This window comes from Colius striatus, chromosome 10 (genome assembly GCF_028858725.1).
Source record: "Colius striatus isolate bColStr4 chromosome 10, bColStr4.1.hap1, whole genome shotgun sequence".
Classification (NCBI taxonomy): domain Eukaryota; kingdom Metazoa; phylum Chordata; class Aves; order Coliiformes; family Coliidae; genus Colius; species Colius striatus.
Window position 1 is genome coordinate 2,731,565 of NC_084768.1, and position 21,158 is coordinate 2,752,722.

Below are 21,158 nucleotides of genomic sequence, written 5' to 3' on the forward strand. Positions count from 1 at the left end.
AGGCTGAGCACCGAAGAGATGATGTCAGGCATGAAATGGGCAGCAGCAGAGACAAGCATGATGCAAACCCAGGACCCTCTGGTTCTCCTCTCCCACGTTCAGGGCAGAAGTCCAGGCTGCAGAAGGGACTTAGGTAACGTCAGTCACAGCCACAGCTGTGAGCAGCAAGTGTAGCCGTGCCAGACGAGGTCTAAATTGTAGTTTATGGCTAATTACACCTTGGTATTATATCCCCACAAAAAATGAGGAGGCATCACCTTTTGCTCACCCCAACACAGAGAGGGAACCAGCCCAAGCTGTTTTTCCAAGCCAGCTTTTATCATTTCCTACCTACTAAATCCGAAATCTAAACACAGGCTGATTTTTATTGCGCTCTGCAGCTCACCACTCGTCTTGCTGGCGTTTCAGTACTCCTGTCACTGAAGAGCCAATGTCAAAAGCCTTTTGAACTGGTTTATATCTATGACAGGTGTTTGTGTGTGCGTGCAGAAGTATGTATAATGGCTTACAATAGCATCTGCCACTACCCTTTAGTTCAGGATCCGTGGAAAATTGTGTTACAAACCTGCGTTTTTTTAAGGTTTACTTCTACAATTTGCCTGACAGTGCGTTATCAGCCTGGAACTGGCATTATACAGCCCATCCTCAAACCAAACAGTCCTGCCTGTGTGCGCAGGAACATAACACAACACAAGGCAAACAGCTCTTATCCCTCAGACTGGAGCAGGCAGGTGCCACAGCTTGGTGTCACCAGGGTTGGCAGCAGCCACGGAGCTGGGCCAGTGGCCATACCAGCATCCCTGCCGGCCACGGCCGCCCCAGGCACCGCTGAGGCAGCAGCTTCGCTCTAAGAAACTAAATAAAAAGGAGGTAAGACTTTAAAGAGGGAAAAGTGGGGTCTGGGCTGAGCAGAAGAGGAGATGTTACTTCCCTTGCCACTGAAGGAGAATGAATCAGTCAGCTTTACTATACACAAACAAACAAATAGTGAGCATTTGCTGCTGCGTCTCTGCTGTGTCTTGGGCCCCAAACTGTGCATCAGATATACAATTTTGTGTCACCATATTGCCTATGTAATCATTTTAGTAATTACTTTCACATCTGATCACACCCTCCTATCATCAATAACACTGACCCTCTGCAAATACAGCCAGCCTTAAATGCTGGAGATTACTTGTGCATATCATTTGCAAGGCTGAGCATTTCACTTGCAAGCTCAATCGGAGTGTGGCTTTCTGAAGAAAAGGAAAAAGCCTATGCTGCTTTGTTTACAGAACGTAAAAAGGACCTACAACATTGAGAAAGAAAATGAACCATAAAATGCTGTTTGCTTTGCTCCTTCCTAGGGTAACCAGCGCTCCTTGATGTTTATTGTATCCATCACATTGTATTTGTCGTAAAGGGGCTCTCTACACCTACTCCAGCTCTGGAGCTCCTTGCTCTCCAAGGCTTGGCTGTGCAGCAGCCGTGGAAGCCAGCTGTGAGTGCCCCGAGACTCCAGACACACGGTATTTCACAGTAAGGCTGTGTTGATTTGAACAAGCCCTCACATGCACCCACACCAAGTAATTAATGCCACGCTCGTGTATTTGGATTTGTGCACTTTGTACAAGATGCAGTTTCAGGTTTCTGGAAAGTCCCTTTCCCTTCACGTGGAGGTCCCAGCACGGCTCATGTACGACCCACTAAAGAGAAATTGCACTGGAGGAGAAAAGCTCTCTGCAGAAACAACGACAGCCTGTAAAAGTGAAGGATGAAGTGACAGAAGTTGTAGCAAACATTTTATCACACCCAGCCAGCATGGGCCCAGGGAAATTTATAGAATAAGGTTAATAAAAGTAGCATGGGGAATAAAGAGTGGGAAGGAGGACAGGCACAGAGCAGCATTTGTTTGTCTATTATTGTTGAGTGCCTCATTCACCGCTGACCTACGGAAGAGACACCCAGAGAAAGGCCCAGGCCACACAGTGCTCAGCCAGGGAAAAGCACGCAGGGACGTGGCATGTGCCAGCTGCCACGGCACAGCTGAGGCAAGGGCATCGCCTGCACGTATTTCAAAGTCAGCTGGTAAAACCGGCCCCAACTAAATGCTCACCTTATCAAATATGTCTTATCAAATATGATTCTTACCATTAATGGCTTTTCCTTGGCAGTTTCATCTGACTAATGAGCTCAATAACAATGTTCTCACACCATCTCGTTGCTCTGAGCATGTTTAAATGATCTGGTTGTAAAAGCCACGGAGCTAACATGGGCTCATGGCTATTGAGGCTTTTTCTAAATGCATTGTTAAGGATCCTGAGACTGTGTGCTCTCAAGGTTGCCACAAATTTTGGATTACTCTTCAAAAGTCCAACCACACTCAAGTTACATGCAGTAAATCTACCCTCAAAACATGTTTACACCACAGACAGCATGTGGACAGATATTTCTCCTCACTAGCACCACTGTCTGGTGTGTGTCCTCCCACAAAGGTCTACCTTGGCCAACAGCTGCCTTCCAGACCCCAGGTGGGTGCACTGCAGCAGGACTGGCTAAAGAACAAGGATGACTTGTCCAGAAACTCATTTTTGTTACTTAATAAGCCAAAGCTTCCAAGAACTGAAGGGGGCAATACAACCCGCTCTCAAATGCTGGCTTCTGACATCAAAAAACCACTACCCTTCAGGCAAGGTATTGCACAAGCTTGCTGTGGAGAAGGCATTAATCCAAAGTCATTCTGCGTTCACTGGCTCCTGCCCTTTTTCCTTCTACCATCTTCCATCACCTCACAAACAAACTATGCTCAGCCAGAGAGGTCTTTAACATGCCCTCATGCCAAGTCTGCATGAGTTAAAGGAGTAGTTGAAGGGAAATAGTGAGTTAAAAGGGGTGAGGTCACTGTTAAGTGACTTCTTCCTCTGACTGGTAACCATGGTGGCTGTCAGCAGAGCTCTCCGGCAGTGGCGGGTCCCTCCATCACCTCTGGACGTAGCTCCCCGTGTACCAGCAGAAGTGGGTAACTTTGGGAAGGTGGCAGGAAGCTGCATTTTGGCCAATGAGGGATTCAGTTGCCTTCACAGAGGAATTTAGTGCTGGTTTGGTCACCTGAGGATCTTTGTGCAGGTCTCTGTGCACTGCTCTGGAGCATGGGCTTACCTGCCAGCCCCTCACAGGGTCTCACACCCCCTACAATGCCTGTGCTTCGGAAGGTGAGTCACACATCAAGTAGCACCAACAGTGGCACCTCTTGATCTTGCTGGGATTCATATCAGCATTTTGCCCTTTCTCTGTCATTACAGAAAACCAGTCTGAGTGCTGCCCTCAGAACTGCTTTAGGAAACCAGTTTTCCGACAGAGAAGCCATGGAACCACTTATACAGCATATTTTAAAATGAACCAGTGTCTCCTGCCACAAAAGAGCCTCTCCTGCTCATTTTAAGTCTCATAACACAGTTGATAGTGGAATAGTTTTTCAGCCCCAGCTCTCACGCCTGTGTTAACTTGCAATTACGCTCACAGGTGTAGGGGCATAGTGCAGCATTGACAAGAACTGACATCTTCCTAACTCCACTGAAACATTTGACCACTTGTTTCTTCTTACACTTGCTGAAATAGACATTCCATCTTTAAAATGATGCCAAGTGTTGTTAAACAAAAATCTGTCCGAGAGAGTGCAAGATTTTCTTTATCGGGTTGACATAAAAACCAACTAATCACGTGCCCAAATTCCTGCTCCTACACGGCACTCGCCAAATCTCAGGACCTCAGCCTCCAAGCAATGAACCTGCAACATCACACAACAGTATTTTCCTCCAGCTCTCCTTTCTTTCTTAACTCTGCTTTCAGTTGTTTTCAGTGCTTTGCTGAGAAGCCTTGAGCATCCCGAAAACCCCGATCAGGATCTGCTGTGCTCCCCTGGTTTTGAACTTTGGTTTGGAAGTCAACCTTAATTATCTTCTCATTGGCTTCCAAGGCCGGATGGCCTACAGCTGTCCTGGCTGCAGTGGTCAGCATCACCACCAGAGAAATCGCTGGGCTGCAGGCAGAAAAACTGCACTCAGAGTCTCTCTTGGCTGCAGCACTGCACCATCATCTTGCTGAACAGCTTTGGACTGTGTTAATGCACCAGGCAAATTAGTCAGCTGATCCATTGGTGTCACCAAGGGTCTTTCCATTAGTTTTAATGGGCTTTGGGTCAGACCCTTACATAGGAGTAGTTAGCAAATGACCAATCATAAAAACACCTTCTGGTGACACATTAAATGTTCTCAACCATATGCAAACATTCTCAACTGTTTATGACAAATAGCTGGCACGAAGGCTCAGGATACACAGCCACAGGCTTTTCACAGCCCTCTGTGAAAGGCTCTGCACAGGGAGGGACGCAGCCATCATCCCAGAAGATCACTCAGAAGCTCTCGATGGAAATGCACTGAGAAGGAGCCTTGGGATGCCTTCAATAACAAACCCAAAAATATCCCCATGTTACAGTGAATCAGCAGACAGCAGCTGAAGAGCCGGGTGACAGCTTGGCTGCTGCCTCTCACGTGATGTCTGTGGCTTTAGATGAGAAAAATAGAGCTGTTGATGGATGAAGTGCTGAAAATGACAACACAGTCTCCTGAGACAGGGGTTAAGCCTGTGTGAGAGAGCTGTGCTGGGTTCAAGCTGCTGTACCTCACCAGTCAGGGGCCGGAGGGGGCATTACACCTGCGGGGCACAGACCACAAATGGTGCTGCTGGAAGCAGGGCAGGCAGGGATGGTGCACAAGGAGGGCACGATGAGCTGGAAAAAGGTCCTGTCCATTGGTACTAAAGCAACTCCTGTGGGCTGCCTGAGGAGAGGCATTGCTGCAGACCAGAGGCAATATCACCAGCTAAAAGAGAAACTGCAGGTCTCCCCTCTGCTGAGACCAGCATGTGTCAATCTGGAACCAAAACACAGAAGCCAGAGGCTTATTCCTTCTTTCTTGTGCATGTGTGTAATTGACTTTAATTAAGCTCACATAGCTTCTAAACCACGAAACCTGAACATCTCTGGGATCAAATGACAGCATCAGGAGAAAAATTACTGCAGCATAACATATAAATGTTACTTCACAAATGAAAAAGTCTGGTATTGTTTTTCTTTTCCCTAGATCATTTTCTTAAACTTTTTGCCTGCTCGCTCTTTTGCTTCTCCTTTGGTAAGACATCACCAGCTACAGATAAATGGTGCCCAAGAGAGAGCTGAAGTCAAAGTTTTCAAGGAAGCTGGGCTGCAGACAATATAAATATTGTATTAGCCCATTTCAGTAAAAGGTCTTCCCAGCTGCTGAAACTGAGGCATATCACCAGGAACCCAGAAAGCAACGTGCTCTGCTGAATCAGTGCTGGGATTTTGCAAGCAAACAAGCCATATTTAATGCATTTAACCAACAAAAACCAGGGGCTCTGGGACGTGCCTGGCTCTCCCAGCCTTGCACAGATCCACACCTTGCTACTGACAGCAGCAGTGCCTCTTCTGAACGGCTCCTCTGCCTTGTCTCGGACACACGACCTTTACCAGGGTCACTGTTTCATTTGCATCGCCCAGAAGCTGTTCCTGGGGGAAGCAACACAGACCAATGTGTTGTGATTAACTGTATTTTCTGATGCAATAATTAGTACTTCAAACCTTCTGGCTCAGAGCAAAGGGTTATCCTATCCCCAGCCCTCTGTCCTTCCTTCCCCTTCCTCCTCTGCTGTAGTGTGGCTACAACCTGGATGTCACCAGTCTACATGGGGAAGCACAAGGAGCAGAAATCCATGTTGTGTTACCAGGAAAGGGCAGGAGCAGTGTGTGCACTCAGCCCTCCCGCCTGGTACCCACCAGTGTTCCCCCCGAGCCAGCAACCCACAGCTCCTGAGCTCCCCTCAGGCATGGGGCAAGGCAGTCCTGGATCCTGGCACATTCCAGGTGGATCCTCTGGAGCCAAGGTAAAGAAGCAAACGAGGTGATGACTTCCTGCAGGGCACATGTTTTGACTAAAGTGTCTGGCAAAAGCAAAAACCAAAACAAGGCTTTCACAAATGAGGCTTTTTCCCAGAGTTACCAGCTACCTGTGATTGCACAAGCCCAAGACCAGCAAGCCACTCTACTGTGCAGCTGCAGCAACAAGCCAACATTAAATGTCCTGCTCTCTTTCATTATCTACAGAACTACTACTTCAATGCCTGGCTCCAGACCCCTCTGCACTGTTAGTTCCTCCTGCTCCAACCCCACACTCATGATCCTCCCTCTCCCCACAGCCAGCTCCCCCTGCTACCAGAGACCTGATTAGCAAATTAATATGAACAGTTTGTGCAAGAGGAGCCCTGCCTGTCAATTAGTGATTTCATTTCTTCCATTCTCTTTATCGATTCCTGACTGTAGCTCAGAATCCTCATTTCTAGCCCTGACCAGACTCCCGCTGACCACGGGCCTGTGATCAGCGACGACCTGAAGTTCGCAAATACTTCACACAGCAGAAAGTACAGAGTTCAGCTCACATCTCTCTCACGTTACTGAGACGCCAAACAATTGCACCAATTTCAGCAGGCACCGTGGTTTACTTCCAGTGCATCCATCCCAAGTCAGCTGGTAATGAACTCACTTTAATTGCATGTGCTCACTCTGTGTGTGCACTGCTTTAAAAACACGGATAGCTACCTGTTTCTGCTGAAATGCTGAAAATATTCAGTACAATGTAGACATTAGGAGCATTTCAAACTGAAGAGTTAAAATTTGTCATAACTACAACAAATTTGAACAGAGGCGTTGCAATTACTCTGGATTCACCTACGGGAGCCATTCTGCACACGTACGGGAGAGCTGGATGCCAAAGACAACACTGTTCTGCTACATTTTGTCCTTGCTCTCTGGAAAATAAAGTCCTCAGAAGATCTGCGTAGAGGATATTAACAAGGATCAGCACTTAATTTCACCACGAGGACTAATTTGCTGCAGAGGTAGCGCAGCACAAACTCAGCAGGAAACTTGGGGCTCTTTTTGGTGGTTTTATCCCCGAAGGCGAACCCACGCAGGCAGCCTGAGGAATGCAGACAGCTGAAGCACCATTGTGATAGCTTCACTCTGAGTCAACGTAAATAACTAAATAATTAATTGTTTCAAATATTAATGCTGATGCCTGGTGGTTTTTCATGTCTAGGTATCGCTGCTTGTAAGATCAGTGGGTGTGTTTAAGTTTAAAGGAAATGCTATGTTTGGCATCAGCTTGCTGCCGATAGAAAGAGACGGTACCTGGAGGTAATTGCTCCAAGAAGTAGCACTAATTTTGTTTTCACATCCTGCTTACAGGATAAAGAGCTATTCTAATTTGCCTGTTTTACAAAGGCATAAAAGCCAAACGCTGTAATCCTCCTTGTATTTTGGTATGGACCATTAGGATAAACAGCAGAACTTACATGCTGCAAATGCAGTAAACAAGCCCAAATGCACCTTAATCGTCTATGCCTTTGAAAACTCTACTTAATTTCTGGAATATGAACAATGAAAAGGACAGACTAGAGGGGAAATGGAAAGGAATATGCATACCGTGTGACATCTTTAGTATTCCAGGGTGAGAAAACAGCAAACAGATAGTTTACCATGCGCCCTTTCATTTGAAAGGCCACCTGCCAACTCATTCCCATTTTCCCTTCAGAGGGTTATCAGATGCATATAAATGAAAGTATTCCTGGGATGGGCAGAGACACTCATCTGTAGCGAGAGTTGCTGCCTTTTGTGAGCCGCCCTGGCTGCGGCGGCTGCTCTTTGACACGCGCCAAACACAGCGCCTTCCAGAGCAAAACTTTTAACGCATGTTGTCTGCATACCCTGAACTAAACAGCCCACGAATTTATAAAGTCTCTCTATTCTGACAGCAATCGCAGTCTGGTATCCCAGAGGCCTTTCATACAGCAGCTCCCGAACTGTCCTTTGGCAGCAAGTGCTGCCCTCGCTACTTTGCAGGCGTGTGGAGTCAGGCACAGCAAGGAGCAAGGATTGTGCTTTGTTCAAGTGAAGCAAAAAGGGGCCGCTGCAGTTTTGGCATGGGAGCATCACCCTCCCGTGCCAGCCGGGGCTTTTGCAGCAAGGGCAGCTTGCCACCCAGAGTTCTGCTGGCAAAGCTGCAGAAAAGTCTTTCACTTCCCATCACGCTACCAATAGCAAGGAATCTGAGTATTAATCACTGGCAATTCAGTCCAAAAACAGGCAATGATTGTGTTCATGGCACAGAAACACAGTAGGGCTCAGAGAAATCCTATGGAAGGCACTTAAGTCCCCCCGCCATGCACTCGCACGCCCCCACGTGAGCACAGACACGCAGGGGCACACACGTGCCTGCACGCACGCGAGCCACGGCCATCGGCTCACAAAGCCTTTGGAAGAGCCTCCGGGGTAAGAACAAACCATCCATCTGTCTTTGCCTTCCTCACCATTTCCTCGCTCTGGTTTTGTAAAGGAGGCACAGGCAGATGTGTTCTGGCTTTGGACTATGTTAAGTTACCGTGCTTGTTTCTCTTCAGTATCCTCATTACACGCCTGGGGTGCATCTGCTTAATCTTACCTGCTTTATCCTGCAGCATAATCCTGAAAAACTTCAGGAGGTATTTGAGGAGGAGAAATCAAAGGCAAATGGTCATTAGTTGCATAATGACTTACTTTTGTTGTTTTCTCTTGCTCTCCAATCTCTTCACTTTCTCAGTAAACGAATGATTAATTGCATTAGGCAACTGCTGACCCCATCATAAGTACTACTGAAATGTTGGCTTTATTAAACATGGTTTTAATGTTACTAGACTCACTTAGCAGTGTCTAGTGATGGATGATACCGCACGGAACAAGAAATGGATCATTTATAATTCTTGACTCAGACACTCTCCATGCCAATTGCATGAAGCATCATCCCAGGAAGCAGCAGCTCCAATGGGCCATCACTGTTTTTGTGTGCAGTCAGCTCATGTAGCAAGGGCAGGGAGCTGCAGGGAACGGCATGCTCACCAGCTATGCTCATCCCACACACACAATGGCCATGCAAGCAGCTGAACCCCCAGTGAAGCGGAAGCTGCTCCTCCTCCTGCACAAGAACCACTCGCTGAAAGCTTAGCCAAGGGCTCCGTCTGCTACTGAGATGAAAACACCAACCAAGAGATCCCTTTCTGGTGGCCGCAGCTATCGTAGTCTCTGTTTCAGCCACTGTTGCTCCATTGCTGGCTCTGCAGAGTGGTCCCAACTCATTGGAGCCTGGGGACACGTCCTTCACCCATGGCTAGTGGATGCCATGGAAGTGCTCAAGTTCACATCAGTTAAGAGGGGCCTCTCAGCCTAAACACCAGACACAGGGAAAGGACAACATCTTTGCCCGCCTGTCCCTTCAGAAGCCTCAGCTGCATTTAAATGACCTGAAGAGTCAAGCATAATGTTGACATGCACCTCAGCAATGGTGACTACTCCCTGTATGACCTGCATCACGTCAGCACAACCACCAACACAACCAGCGCGGGTCTGGGCATGGGACATGAAGCCAGAGGCACTGGTCGTGCAGAAAACGTCCCCAGGCCATGGTTTGTCACAACTGAGATGTGGAGCACGGGAAAGAGAAAAGGCTGCCTGAAATCTGACACGGGTTTCAAATCTGTACCATCAGAAAGACTGTCTTGGCTGCTCTTCAACTCAAATGCAACTACAGTTGTGCTAGGGGCTGCCCCTTGTCAGAAGTAGTCTGGCTGGGCTTTGGTGTGTTCTTCTTAGCTGGAAATTTCTCTGTGTTCTCAGTGGACACTGAAATTAAACCAGGGTTGAGCTCCTCCAGAAAAATAAAACCCCAAAACTCTTAAAGGTAGATACCAGCTTCACAAAGGATATTTCAAAGGTATCCTTATATTAGTGGTGTACCACCACAGAGTATCGGGCAGACAATTAATTGGCCACAAAAGCCATTCAAAATGGATGCACACTGAGCAAACAGGCAACCATCAAAAAGGGCACTGGGTATTTTTTCATGCAGAATGAATTCCATAAAACTCGCCAAACTTCCCTTAATTCCATTTACCTTAAATCCCATACAAGAAAACCAGAAAGCTCTGTACTTTTAACTCTTGATGCAAGCACAACGTGTCACCAGCGAAAGGAAGCATGACAGACGTAGAAGTGCTAAATATATTCTTGTATCAGGACTACCAGAGTGATTACCAAATAAATTTATAATTATGAGACACTTAAAGCATTATGAGAAATAAAAGATCAAGCATACCTCATTATCAGGGAATATGAGCTGAAGTGACAGACTATATCAACATGTCACGCTGGGAAGATAAAGATCCCGTTACCACTGAATTTTTCATATCCTCCAAAGGTCAAAATCGCTTCGCCATAAAATTTTCAGTGTCACAAAACTCGTAAGTTGTAAATGTGTTTTTGTTCTAGTCTAGTCATGCACACAAATTTTTGGAACCCTTAAACTGCTAGAACATCAAATAAAAAAATCAGGATGTGATAGTTGTCATCATGACATTGGAGATGGTCATAATTACTGTAAAATTGCTTCTGAAACTAATTTGTTCATGCACACGCAAATGAAAGACAATTACATTTCCCTTTTTTCTCTCTCTTTTTTTTTTCTGTACAAAGGAGAGAAAAGACACCAACCTCCTTCAAATACCGGGCTTTTACTCAGGTTTTGATCCTCTTTTCAAATTTCCTAACCAAGAACCTTGTTAAGGCAGCAGGTTTTGTGCTTGAGCCCTTACCTTGAGCCAAGGTGCTGATTCTGGGTGCAGGGTTGGAGCACTGCTGGGTGCAGCTGCAGCCCTTTCTTCTCCTGCAGCCCTTCCTTCCCCTGCAGCCCTTCCTTCCCCTGCAGCCTTTCCTTGCCCTGTGTTGTTCCACACAGCATGTCCCTGCAGGCAGAGCAGAGCCATGCGAAGCTGTCTTGCAGCAGCTCATCTCTGTACAGTCTTGGAGGCTGGAGGAGAGGCCATCAGCTTGGAACAACGAGCTGGCACCACACCTGATGAGCCTCTTGTCAATTAACAGAGCTGACCCATGCTGTTTTCTAGGAATAACCAGAGGCACTGAGTGTCCTGTTGGTGCCTGCACTGGCTTTGTTGACCTGATGTCTCCACACATAGCAGCAGACCCTCGGGATACACTCAGAGGAGTACTTCAGGGTATAAGCAGAGAGACAGGTGACCATCTCTCTTTGCCCTTCCCTGGCTCTGTGTGGCCAGCCTGCACTGACATGCTGTTCCATTTTGTGTGTCCTGCTTCTGCCAAGAACTGTTAGAAATGGTTTTTCTTCGGTTTCAAAGTCACAATGCAAAGCCAAGCCAAGTGACCTCTCAGAAAGACAATACAACAGACTGAGAAGGACCCCTGGGTGCGTGTCAGCCTTGGCAGGGTTTGGCTGCAGCAGTGAGGGCTGTTGGCTTCCCCATGGCACAGCCTCACTCACAGCCACTCTCTCTCACCCGCAGCGTGTGATGGGACCGGGGCTCTGCTCCGCCATGCAGAAGTCACGCCATGGCTTTAGCACAAAGCCATGCACAAAGTATCTCTCACTTTCAGAAACTTCATTTCCACTGTTCCTGCTGTTTTGCAGAGCTGGTATTTCTGCCACCTTGGAAGAGAAAGCAAAGCTACAAAATCTGACTCTCCGCAGAGGTTTGTGTATTGTCACCTCTTGTCATATGGTCTCCCTCTTCGGTCATCTTCCGTTGTTTAAGGCACCCTGGTTTCATTTGAGGGGCCAGAGCTTTATCCCAGTTGTTCACAACAGGAAGAAAAACACCTTCAGTGTCTCAGCCTGAGGTGTGATTCAGCAGCAGTTGTGCAGCATGTTCACAAGTTATCATATCAAGGAAAATGTCCTTTTCCTTCAGACACATGGGCTTGTGCACTCACATCTCAAATATTTATCCCATTTTTATTTGACACACCCCTGACCTCATAAATTGCAGAAAAGGGAGATGATTCTATAGCAATTTTGTCCTTTAGTCATGACAAATTGTACTTCTTTCCTAATAATATTATCATTCCCTTGTCATTATTTTAATGTCTTCCTTCTCTGCTGCTGATAAATGAAACTTAATTGAATTTAATATTGTAAACCATAGGAGCAAGCCCATTAGCTAGCCTGACTACTTAATTGTACTCGGTATAAATTAACTAACCAGACAACAAGGGAGTTTACAACTTATTTGCTGACTCAGTAGACAGAGCCTGAGATCTATCTCCTCTCTATTTTTTTACTAGCTTCAGACACAGGCTTCGAAGTCTTCAGCACTGGGATATTTGTTTATGACACTAATGAAGCCCTGTCATTGTGTTACAAGATAGAAATTTTTGGTACTCATTGATAATGAGATATTTTGCTTCATGTTGTCAAGCACAAAGGTGCCATGAAGGTTACTGTGGGCTAATGAATGCAAGTGTAATGAAGCAAGAGGGATGAGCTTAGATTTTCTGCAATTGCTGAGACTTAAAACTTGCGTTTTGGGTACACAGTGACTTCATGTGGGAGATCAGGTATTCCAGACAGAGAGAGATAGGAAACTGTCCCAGATTCACCTAGAACCAAGTTCATTTTCTTCCTAGTAGCCGATGTAGTTCTGTGTTTTGGATTTACGATGAGAATAATGCGAACACACTGATGGTTTAGCTGTTGCTAAGCTGAGGGTGCATGAGGAGCTTCGAGGGAGCGTGGCCAGGACAGCCAGCCTGAACTGGCCACAGGGCTATTCCATACCACAGAGCATCATGCACAGTACAGAAACTGGGGGAGTTGGCCAGGGGACACCTTGGCTCAGGGATTGACTGGGCATCAGGCAGCAGGTAGTGAGCAACTGTATCAGCTTGTTTTGTACTATTTTTGTTGTTATTATTGTTAATAATTATTATTAATATTGCTGTGATTCCTCCCTTCCTTTTCTGTCCCATTAAACTGCCTTCATCTCAACCCACAAGTTTTGCTTTTGTTTTCCTGGTCCTCTCCCCCATCACACCGAGAGGAGTGTGAGGTGCCCAATTGCTGGCTGGGTTTAAACCATGAGAGGCACCTACCTCCCAGATTTCCCCACAGCGCCTGTAGCCTGTAATATTTTCATTGCTTCCACTAGAAAGGTGGAGCACTTACAATACACAGGAATTCTGCTGTATCTCTTTTAGACTGGGAGTATCTTTTGGCACATTGTCTTGAAAGGGATCCGCTTGTGCTTGAAAATAAGGCTTTTGATTTCTTCCCTTAACTGTGGGTTGGAGAGTGGTTAGCACATGTGGTCCTACACAGTAAAATCCTACAGAAAGAGCACCGTTTCTTGCAAGCCATGCTCAGTCTCAAGGAGAACAGCATTTGGGCAGGGTGTTTGGATCTGGAATTCCAAGGGCGCAAACAGGGTGTTAAAATACTGAGCTGAAGTGTGTTTAGTCTGCTAGCATAAATTACACCCTTGTTTAATATTATTTACCAGTGTAAAAAATGTGCTTATAACGTTCAGGCAAATGTAGCAAACACCCAAATGCACATATTTGATTGATCCCTCAAAGAAAACAAGGTATGTACTGGTATCCATGACAACAAAGCCACAAAGATCCATGGGTATGTAAGCAAGATGCTGCTTAGCATTATGTAAATGTTTCTAAACCTGGTGCCATTCAGGAGGGAGTTTTTCGTGCATACATCTGAAGTCTTATTACCTATCCCCAATTAGGCGTCTGGTGGCCACGATGCTGGGAGGTTTGTCAGGAGTTGGGAGCCCCAAGGCTCACGGTGGGAGGGGCAGAACTATGGGGATGCCAGCAGGGTTCTGCATCCCTCTGTCCCACTGCAGCGCAGGGGAGATGAGTGGGAGAGCAGCAGAGCTGTGAGTCCCTCTGCATCACCCAGCCTCACGCTCAGGCACGGCCACAGCTCGCGTGAAAGAGGCAGCAGGAAGATGCTGGGTGAACAGGTTACGGGGGAGCTTCCAGGCACAGATCCAGGCTCAAGAGGTGATATTAATGTCAGGAATTAAGCCCTGTGATGTGCTAAGAAGGGAATGGTGTCAAGGGAAAATCAAAGGCACTCCTCTTTGTCTTATTCCCCTGCCTGCTTCGAGTGTCATCTTTTGATCTGTGGAAGCCTGCCATATAAAGCAGCTTCAGTTCAGAGCTACCTTAAACTGATGCTAAAGTAAAAACAAACTTGAAAATTCAGGGTAAGCTGCCACAAGACCCACAGCTCTCAAAGCAACGTGGAAAGGAATGAGGTTACCCATGAAATTAGCGTCAGCTGGTCCCATGAGCAAGGGCTGTCTCCCCTTGGATGGGCTCACCAAATTCAGCTCCTCTCTGGCCTGTCAGTGCTTGCCAACAAACAAAACAAGTTACTCACCTCTGGATCAACGCAGCCATCTTGGCAGTCCCTCAATTTGAGATCCCACGCACCCAACAACTCACATGGAGATCTACCTGCAAGAATCAGAGAGAAAGAATAAAGCCACCTGAAATATAGCCTCGTGATGCTTTCCCTGGTTTCCATCGTGGTTCCACTGAGCATATTGAAATAGCAAATTCTCAAGAGCAAAAGCAAGTAGAAAATGGGTAACTTTAGGACAGAAATGGTTATGTCCTTTGAAATGAGGGTCACTGGATAACGTATACATCCAGTTTCTCTCTGGAAGTTTTCTGAGGCTTTGGTGAGCTTTATTCTTTCCACAAATAGCTTTTTTTATTTCCTAATGAAAAGGCTGTGTGAACCCAGAGTGCCCATTGAAAAATCTGTTGTTATATTTATGAACTGCACAACTGGCCAGATTTTGTGACATGAATAGCAATTTAGTAAAGGAACAAAAACAAAACAATTTGTGCCCGGGTGAAAACCGTGTATGCAAGATGTCAGCTGAGGGCAACTTCTGCAGATAAAATACAGTAATTATAACTCCTGAGAGCAAGTTCGTAATGGATTCGTTGTCATGACCTTAACTACAGCGACAGGAAGGAGATGCCGTGAGGTGTTTGTGACAATGAATTAAGGAACACGCTCTGTGCAATGCCACTGGCTCCCCAGCACCCAGGAGACCCCCCACAACCTCTGCCCGGGGAGGGAGCTCCCCACAGCATCCCCCCAGGGCTGAGGGTCCTATGGGGAAGGGTGGAAGCAGAGACAGGGCTGTTTGCTCGGGCCAGAGGCGGAGTCACAGCTCCAATCCCCTCCTCCTCACCAACTTTTTTGTGCTTTCCTGCTGTGGGATCGAGAGGAGACCATTGTATGATATGACCACATGTGAGAGCGAAGGGCAGTGCCCTGGAGTGTGGGCAGGCTCGTCAGTGTACGCTTGCACGTGCCACTGCACTCCTGTGCTGCTGTCATCCATCACTGGGGAGAAGAGACCAACTCCCACCTCCCTACAGCCTCCTGTTGGGTAGTTGTAGAGTGTGATCACATCTCCTCTCAGCCTCCTCTTCTCCAGGAAGAGTTCCTGAGTCCCTGCAACCACTCTGTTGATGGAACTGATTGCCTTAAGGACTTTCCACCTGTCAGCACAACGACCACGAGCTGTGGCACAGGCCCGGCCAGGCCAGGGCTGCGGGACAGGGCACTTGGGGTGGCCCCAATCCCAGTCCCTGCCCTGTTCTGTCCCCATCATCACCAGCCACAGCAGCCTGCGACTCTCCCGCACGGCCCCTCTTCAGCCCTTACGTGGCAGGGAGGGAAATGGCTGGTTTAGCCTGCTTCGTGCCTGGACTGACACATCCTTGCTCCTTTTGTATCTCGTGGGGCTGGAAATACTCAGCCCAGCATAAATTAATTTAGCCTGCAGTAGTAAAGTGCATTACAGAGATGTTTATATTCCCACATTAAAGTGTATGCACCTTAATAAAAGCCCAGCTAAACTACATATGGAAAACACAACGCTGCAGATTTATCTTCCCCCCCCATATTCTCTTATAGCCTCCATTTGCTTTTGTTCTCCTTTTTTATCCTTTTTGCTATTATGTTTGCAAGTGATAAATTTTTCCATGTTTTACATTTTATATGCAGTTTATCTCTTTACTTTGTACTCATTTTGCGTTGGAAATGGAATGAGTCTTTAGAATAATACAGCTGATATTGAATTTTTTAAATTGCTATTGGGTATATACTGCAAAAGGTGGTTATCTGATCTCTGACTTAATCATGTAAAAATATTGCTATGGGGAAAGCTGGCTTGGTAACAATGAGACCCCTATGCTTCCATAAAATTTATTTGACTATAAACCCATTATAAAGCATTAACTGAGAATTCTTTTACTTTCTGTCACGTTCAGGTCAGATTTATTGTATGGCATTACTGAATTCACACCAAAAAAATGAATTTGTAAACGGACAGTCTCCATGCAGGATGCTATTTAAGCTTATCAAGACATACAAGTGCTCCCAGGATTTCCTGGCTACCAAAATCAGTGACAATAAACAAAATGGTGGTTTGGTTGTAGTTCAAAAGTTGAGATTCAGGAGTGAAATAGAATATTCTGTATGTGTGCTGCCAGCAATAACAGTTGTCTAGAGCAGAGAGACAGCCAGCAGATGAAAACCCTAAACGTTTGCAGCCCCTTGGACCACCCTTCCCACAGCCCTGGACCACATCTCACTCACGTCCACCGTGGCTGTGAGAGAAAGCACAGCCCTTTTCCACAGCAACCACCTACTGCCAGCGTACCATGAGCATTGTTTTAATGCTTTGTATAAATATTTGTGTTCTGCTCCTCAGTGGCACCTCTGCAACAGTAACACAGCACAGCACAGAGCACCGACTCGCTTGGCACAGGGAGCAGCAATCCTGCTGATGGAAAGGCCCCATTCATGCCAGCCTGGATGGACCACACATTTGCTAAACGCTCCTCTGCCAGCAGCCCTCATCACTGCCACAGCCCAGCACATCACTTCTCAGCGCCAGGTTTGAAATCCAAGCGCATCGTGGTGATGGCAACGAGGGAAATGGTGTCTGAGTGGCTGTGCTGGCAGCAGTACGTTCATCTGCACTCACACCAGGGGCACGGGCAAAACCTCTCGCTTGGGAATTGACAAGACACACGGCAAAGCTACTATCACACCATGATAATTTATGCTCTGAAGCTTCTAGCTAATAATACTAAACCCAATGGAATATTTTCTGTATTTTCCATAGTTACAGGATGTGGAAATTCTTGGTATTTATGATGAGTGTCAGGTGCACATAATGACTCAGAAGACAGCTTTCAGCAGTGAATTCAGCAGATATTCATTCTTGATGGAAGGTAAGAGTGGTTTTAAGCTGGCTGCCACTTCTCTTATGAGACCTGTTCCTGTCCCTCTCTGGATCTTTGCATTTATTACTCTATCAAAAGAAAAGGTGAATGCTTTTCTTCCTTTTGATTTTGGGGGTCATTGCAATTACTGGTACAAGCTTGAGTCGACCACAGCACAAATCAGTGGATGGATCTGGTCCATTAGTTTCTTTATGTATCAAGAGGGAGTACATATCATGTTTGATTTTTCAGGCAGTTGCCTGCCTTTGATTTCAAAGGCGTTTCTGTGGTATAAAACCAAGGTAACAGAGTGGAGAATTAGTCTGTCTGAATATAAACTCGCTTTCCATATACTGATGTGGTCATACAGCTGTTTCAGCAGAGAGTAAAGGGTTAAAAAAATGAGATGCTGAATAAAGTGAGGTGAATACTTGCACAAATGGAAAGCAAGTAATAACAGAAGACTTTGGATGTTAACTTCCCTTTGAGTATAATTTCTCTCCCATTATGGAAATGGTTACTACAAAAGCATTTCATATTTGCTTTTCCAGAAACTTTTGCTCGAGCACATTGTGTATTCCCAACAGAGAGCAGCAATATCACACAGGTGATGAAGACCCTGCACAGAGCTGCGCTTCCTTCAGCCTCCGCAGCCGTGGTGCACGTGGATTTCCTGCAGCTCGTTTCCCTGTGCGAGGTGTGACCTTCAGCCAATGCCACCTCCCGAATTCTAGTCAGAAGTGTCCTGTTGTAAGAGAGCTACGGTGAGCACAGCTAGTACAGCCAGCTGTACTTTGCAAGGTATTAGACCTTCAGTCTTGTATATTCAGACATGGCCAGTAAAGCTGATTTCCCCTGCCACCGTGAAGTGAGGATTTGGTCCTTCACGCTAACTGGAGCTTGGTCATTCCCAGCTGAGTCCAAAGGATCGTCAAGTCTTCCTGAAAGGGGTATATTGATGTGAAGTCCCAAACCTCATGACCACTCCGAGTGATCTTTCCAACAAGACCTTTTTGGCCTTCGATATCTTGATTATATTGATTGAGCCTAACTAACCAGTTAAAGAAAAGCAGTAAAATTTGTCAATCAGTCCTCGCGAGCCCAGAACTGAGTTGCTGGGAGTTGCCTGTACCTGGAGGCTGGGGATAAAACTAACAGAAATGTTCTGATAATGACTCGAGGAAAAACAAAACTGCAAGTGAAAACCTCTAAAAGCAGTGGAGGTTTTGCTGTTTTGTTTAGCAGGAGTTTGTACTTGGCACTGCACAGCTCACACAGCCAGGATTGACCAGAGCCTTGTGGAAAACCTTTACCGCTAGTGCCATGTTGAACACTTACTCTCCTCAAAACCAGCGCTCTGAGTTTCAGGTGCACCAAGCAGCAGTAGCTCCCACTGACAGCTAAAATGCTGCCTGTCTGTGCAGCCCCTTAAAAACCAGGAAGCTGTTGGTTTGGGGTTTTTTTGTAAACTGCTTGTTAACTGGTGTTGGGACAGAAAGGAACAAACTTTCACACATCTCAATCAGCTTCAGAGTTAATTAAGACACTAACCTAGATGCCCTGGCCCTGCTAAGCTCACCACGGCACAGATGTAGAATCCCCAGGGATTACTTATGCATGGACCAGTCTTGGAACAGTGTGAGTTTGTTACACACACATGAAGAGGAGAGGCTGTGCTGCCTCCCGCTCCCTGCCCTCGCCCGCCTTGCAGCAGCTGCCCCGGGAGCAGAGCGGACACCGCAGCACAAGCTCTTTGTGCGTTTCCTTCTCTTCAGCTCCACGTGAAGTCTGGATCTTTTCAAGCACCTTTTGTGCAGCTTGTGCCAGGCTGGGAATGATGTGGTTTCTCACACAGTCCTGTCCGCGGGCCGAGGCCACGACCTGCACGGTGCGGTGGGCCAGCAGCAGCTGCCGCTGTATGTGTCCCCAAAGCCCACATCAGACCCTTCCCAAGTACATCACACCAGGCCGAGACCACGGATTGTATGTCAATGATTCAAGGGAGATGCAAATTGAAACATAAGACTTTGCTCTGTAATGTACAATAAAAATTCAATGGTTAGCAGTTGATACAAAGCATATAAATATGTTTCCAAATAAGTGCAACAGCTATGAAATCAGGAATCAGAAAGTCATAATGCATTGCAGCACAATACCGATGAACCCATTTTTCTGGCACATATGAAATCGCTAGCTCATTTTAATTCTTTATAAATAACAGATAACAGCTTGAGAGGCATGCTCCATGCAATTCATTTTTATGACTCTGTCTCCTCCACACTTGATGCTCCCATGACATTGGGGTCGGGAGGAGAGGGTGTATTATGCATTTTTGCTTGCTCTCCTCCTCTTTGCTGCTTCACAACGTGGCTATCATTTAAAAACAAAACAAAACCCAACAACTTAGTGCATCAGAGCACCAGTTGACTGATGTGACCAGTGATCATGTCATTAGTACCTTTTCTGCCATTTATTTCATTTATCTACACTTTATATCTCTGCTGTTGCTTTCTAATCATCACTCCCACTAGGTATTGTTTTCCTATTGAGGCAGCAACTAAATGAGCTGAGAATTAGATCTATATTACATCAGCAGTGGGCATCGCAGATATTACCAACACATTAAAAGAGAAATTCAAATGAAACAATCAAGAACATGTTCTTTCCTCTTCCAGAAATTGATCCCGATTCCACAGTTTCGTGGGTGATCAGTGCTCAGGAGAAAGAGAAGGGTTTTGTCACAAACAAGTTATTGTACGAGATCATTAGCTGAAGCAAGATTACTGTTACTCTAGAATTTTACTTTCCTTTATTCCTAGAAGATTGGCTCGGATGCAAAAGGATGGGTACTTTGTCGTGGCAGCACTTCAAGGCTCTAAAATGCAGATGTCTTTGTTGTCAAGGGATTATAGTTGTGCACACAAGGAAGGCCAGCAAAAACAACCAGTGACCCACTGCTGATGGAGGCAGCTCACATTTCCCCAGCCCATCCTGGAGGCAGCACCTCCACACCATGGGAACGGGCCTTTCCTCCCTGCCCTGTGGGACAGGCACCAGGCGAAGGAGCAGCTGGAGCCGCCGCAGCCCCGGCAGCCCCAGCGCGCGGCTCCTGACGCTGCTGCAACGCCACTCAGAAGGGACGTTCCGCACCTCCTGGGCCCTGCGGCTGCCTCATCAGAGGTGCCTCTGAGCAGTCTAATGTGGGTCTGACAGGATCTAAATGAGGGTGCTGAGCTGCATCAGCCGAAAGCAGCTGCCAAGTGCCGTTTTGTCCCAGAAGGAAAGTCATATAGTAATAATTAAATCAGGTCTCCATGCAGAGAGACTCATCAAGTATCTCATCTCATGAGGATGGGCACCTCTGCCATCAGCAGCAGTGGCCTCCCCAGGCCAGCAGCAGCATCCTCCCAGGGTCTGGCCCTGCTGCCAGTGCAGCTGCAGCACAGCTCTCTCAGAGCCCCTCCACAAGCTCCAGCAGGCTCCATGTTCCCCAGTTGTCTCAGTCCTCCCAGCTACGTCCATATCAGACCTCTGCGAGCTTTGTTTTCTCCCTCTGTTGCTGCATCCCCTCTCACTGTTGGCAGGTATCACTCCCTTCTGTCCACTCTGGGGTGTGATCACATCCTTTAGAAAGGTCAAACTCCTCTCAATGCCTCCTCCTTCATCCCTGAATCACTTGAGGAGCAGAAACATGTGGCTACAGCAAAAACGTGGGGCACGGCAGGCAGCACGTGGGGAAGCAAAGCCACAGCAGTGAGAAGTGCAGCACCATGCACCTCACTCCAGCACAGCATCAGCACCAACCTGCACCCTTCCTGCCACCGCCCCATCCCCCCTTTGCTCTGTACCAACCCTTAACCACTCCTCATTAAGCCTGAAAGCAATTAGCTTCTCTCTGTTTCTTAGAGTCGCTGGCATCAGGGGAATG